Source organism: Haliotis rufescens, unplaced genomic scaffold, assembly GCF_023055435.1.
Source record: "Haliotis rufescens isolate VD_foot unplaced genomic scaffold, xgHalRufe1.0.p SCAF_4, whole genome shotgun sequence".
NCBI classification, from domain to species: domain Eukaryota; kingdom Metazoa; phylum Mollusca; class Gastropoda; order Lepetellida; family Haliotidae; genus Haliotis; species Haliotis rufescens.
In genome coordinates, this window is record NW_025964112.1 from 19,164,497 (window position 1) to 19,169,036 (window position 4,540).

Consider the following 4,540-nt stretch of genomic DNA (forward strand, 5'->3'; position numbering starts at 1 on the left):
TACGTCACATGTCGTGTATATTGCACTTTTTACCATCTAATATATCACAAGTCGTGTATATTACACAGTTTAGTAGTCATCACGAGTGGGTTTCTTGATATGGGAAATATCAACCGAGTCTTATTTAATCGGTATTTTCCGAGGCTTTGGTGAAGCGAATATCAATTAACGAGACGACATTCTTGTCTCCTGATGTGATAAATTTTCACCTTTTTCCCACTTACGTCTTCACACGGTGCTTACACATTTTTTTCTGACATCCCCATCAGGTGACCCGTAGTCATAGTTTCCAGTCTATCTTATTCACTCTTTGCCCTTGCGACTTAAATTCAAACTGGTCTCAATGTCAGTGTTGGACCCAAGGTCAAACCTTCCGATGTTACCTAATGACTTGCTCAGCATACAAGGTCACATCTAATCGTTGTGCAGAGTTGCACACACGCGCAAAGACGCCCATGGGAACAAACATACTTCAGGCACACACACTTACTTCCAGCATACTCCGGGGCTCAAATTCATCAAACCCTCATCAAATATCATCGGAAACAATCAATGGTGTCTCACAGAACGACCCACAGTTCCCGTCATGCCTCTCAACGCCATCTGTGCAAGTAAAGTATTCGTCGGCAGAAGCTGTCCTGTTCTCCTGCTGTAATCACATCTTGGTGGCTTAAACCCACAGGTAATTAATGACACACGAAGGCGTTTATATGCTGTTAATTAGAAATTTAATAATGGTTTGATCATATTTTGTCATCGTTTCCTTTGCAATGTTACATATGAGTTTTCAGTATTTAGAAATGAGTGTACCACTTTGTTGATTACTAAGACTATTACCCTGAACAAAAATGGAGCTGAGAATATATTCACCCGAGACATATTTTCTGTAATCATCCGTTTCTTGTGGGATATTCTCTTATTGTTATGACAACTAATTCGCAAATAGCCCACTGAAGATTATTTGATAAAGACATGATCAAAGGCAACAAGGGTCACTCTACAAATAGTATAGTTATAAATTTGTTAATGCTTTTCTGTAAATATATTTTTTTTATGGATGGGTGTAGAGGTGCATATGTTGTACGCCGTATTCTTGCTTATCTGTCAACACAATTTCAATTATGGCGTTGTTATCAAGCGAGGGACATCTGTCATCAGCTTAAAAGAAAGAGCAATTTAATAAAAATATGGTATATATTGGAATTTACGTGCTTCAGGTTACACACAAGTATTGTTTGGTATTGACGAACATAATAAGACACGTGGTGTTGTATTTATCGTATGCTGTTGATTATAACTCAGCCTACAAACATACACATGCGTCAGTGGCGTGACTGTGTGGAAAGTTGGATCAATCGTATTCGCAGTCACCAAAATAGTTTACACATTTTAGCGTTGAGACGAAATATTTCACTTGTAGAATCTGCAAAAACACATAGGATAACGATAGTAATTCTTGTCTTGCCATTCTGATCCAGAGAACCTGTGACTTTTTCAAGAAATGGTAATCAACGCAGTTACTGTATGCCTCCTCCTAGGAATTGTCCAAGTATTTGCAATGCGTAAGTAATGTGACCTCCAAATCTGTTTCTTTAGTTAAAAAGAAATAATTCCATATATCCGAGTTAAAAAGGAAATGGACATCGAGGGATCTCTCCAACGTTGCTTCGACTACCTCAAAGTGATTCATCAGAAATACTGTGGGACGTCACCCAGGACAATCACAGGTAATCTCTCGTGAACGATGGTTGTTTGGAATCATGCGTCAGTGATCCTGGCGACATGTCGTCTTGAGACACTGATGGGTGATAAGATGAAAATATAGTTATTTAGGTCTTAATTAAAAACGTCTTTAGGTTTAGGAAACACGATTAACGATTGACTATTAACTGTCTTCTTTTCAGTGCCTGGTGTCGAAGGCGGTCTGATTATTGACTTCCACACCGACGGCAGTGAGGCGCGAAAGGGTTTCAAGGCGCATTATGAATTTATTCAACAATAGGTAAGGGAGACACATTATGCCCTCACGCACTATTTTCTGCTCCCGCGTCTTTCAATACATTCTTCACCTTCTTTTTTTGTATATTCTTTCTCTCATCTATCAACTGTCCTCTTTACATTTCTATCCGTGTATTCTTCACTATCTTCTTTCGGTAACATTCTTCTCTTTTGCTATCCCAACGTTCCTTTCTTTCCCTGGCTAGATTCTTATGTCCTCTCATCATACACCCTTGCTTCCACTCTCAATACCTTCTTTTCTCTACACATATGTTCTTTCCTTCCTCTATCCCCTGTTCACACTTTTCTCCCTCTACTAAGCCTTCTTTCGCCTATACACACAATCTTTTCTTCCGCCATCATTCATTTTTTCTTCATCTTTCCTATATACATTCTGCCCTTCCATAATTCTCCATACAATCTTTATATTCCACGTTTTCTTCCACATCCAAACGTTCTTTACTTAATCCATCCTTACAATATTGTTTTCCTATAGCCATACACTCTTTTCTTCATATGATCTTAAACTCTTTACACCATCTTTTCATATATTATGTACTTTCTCTATCATACAGTCATTTCTTCCTCAATCCTCACATACTTTTCTTCCTCGAAACATACATTGTTTTCTTTCTCTTTACATACATTATCTACTTCCACTATCCATACATTTATTTCTCCCTATAGACATACAATCTTTTCTTCTTCTACACATTCGTTATTTACTTTCTTTAGTCTATTATATAAACGTTCTTTTCTTCCACTACCCATACGTTGTTTTCTCCTTCTATCAACACATTCTTTACTACCTTTAAACATACAATATTTACTGCCTCTATAATATATTCTTTACTTTCTCGAAACATACATTCTTTACTTCTTCTATAATGTATTCTCTACTTCCTCGAAACATACATTCTTTACTGCCTCTATAATATATTTTTACTTCCTTTAAACATACATTCTTTATTGCCTCTATACACAAATTCTTTTCTTCAACTATCCATGCGTTGTTCTCTTCTTCTATCTATACAATCTCTTTTTCTTCTATCTATACAATCTCTTTTACTCTATACATACATTCCTTACTTCATCCATACAAACATTATTTTATTCCTATATCCTTACATTATTTCTTCCTCTACACACACATTTTCTGCGACACATAAATCCTTTTCTTTCCTTATACATACATTTTTTTACATATATTCTTTAATTCCTCTATTTATACACTTATACACTCTTTACTTCCTCTAGTCATACATTCTGTCGTCCTCTTTTCATACATTCTTTTGTTCCTCTATTTCTCATCTTTTAATATATCAAATATTAATATTCTATCAATACCTTCATTTCAGTACTCTTTCATTCGTGCCTATTTCATGAGCATTGCTAATTAACATATTGCAGAAAACAAGGCTTTACAGCAAGAAGTTCTGTCATGCAGTCCCAAGGCGATTGATATGCTGCATCTTTTGGTATGGAAACCTATCATGAGTAATAAAATACTTTGAATACATACTTATATTACTCTCGTTTATCAATCGTTAAAAACAAAAAAATGGTAAAACAATCAATTAACCGCCGAATCTACAATCTTAAGATAAAGCTGACAATGGTGACCACATATCTGCGTTATTAAGGATCCATTCATTGACACTGTTTATCCACAATACTATGAACATTCCAACCTAATTGAACATTCATGCATTCTTCTCTTTCTTCATCCACACAATGTGCTCCTTTACATTTACGATATGTTCTCCAACTAGACATACATGCATTCTTCTTTCCTCTATTCGCACATCCTTCGCTTCCTTTATGCATGCATTATTTTCCTTTATCATCCAAAACTGGCTCCCAGAAGAGATATCGCTTGGGTGAGATCAAGCCATATCTACACTGTAGATATCTATCTATCCATACATTCCATTTCTGGTGTCCCCCGCCGTGATATTGCTGGAATATTGCTAAACGCGGCGTAAAACCATACTCACTCACGATCCATGTTTTCTTCTCTTCATTAAGATTATTCTCTTACTCTATTCATAGGTATTTCTCTTTCTCTGTCAATACGTTATTTTTATAACATTATTCTCTTCCTCTATTCACACACACTTCTATCCTCTATCCATACGTTATCTTCATTGGTAAATACATACTTTTCTCCCTCTATCTATACATTCTTCCCTTAATTTACCGATACATACTTTTCTCCCTCTATCCATACATTCTACCCTTAATTTACCCATACATACTTTTATCCCTCTATCCATACATTCTTCCCTTAATTTACCCATACATACTTTTATCCCTCTATCCATTCATTCTTCCCTTAATTTACCCATACATACTTTTATCCCTCTATCCATTCATTCTTCTCTTCATTTATACGTACATACTTCTATACATACTTTCTTCTCTTCGTTTATACATACACACTTATCTCCCTCTTAACATACATTCTTCCCTTCATTTATACATACAGACAGACACTTTTATTCAGTATTGAATGACCATAATACATAAAATATTCAAATAC

General features: G+C 35.7%; 1 long non-coding RNA gene across 1 annotated transcript; it reads left to right on the plus strand.

The window, feature by feature from the left end:
• Positions 1-1,633: 1,633 nt before the first annotated feature.
• Positions 1,634-3,917, plus strand: LOC124132212. Its single transcript, XR_006860761.2, has 3 exons — positions 1,634-1,727; positions 1,905-2,002; positions 3,409-3,917. It is a non-coding gene; the product is annotated as an uncharacterized LOC124132212 (long non-coding RNA).
• The last annotated feature ends 623 nt before the right edge of the window (positions 3,918-4,540 follow it).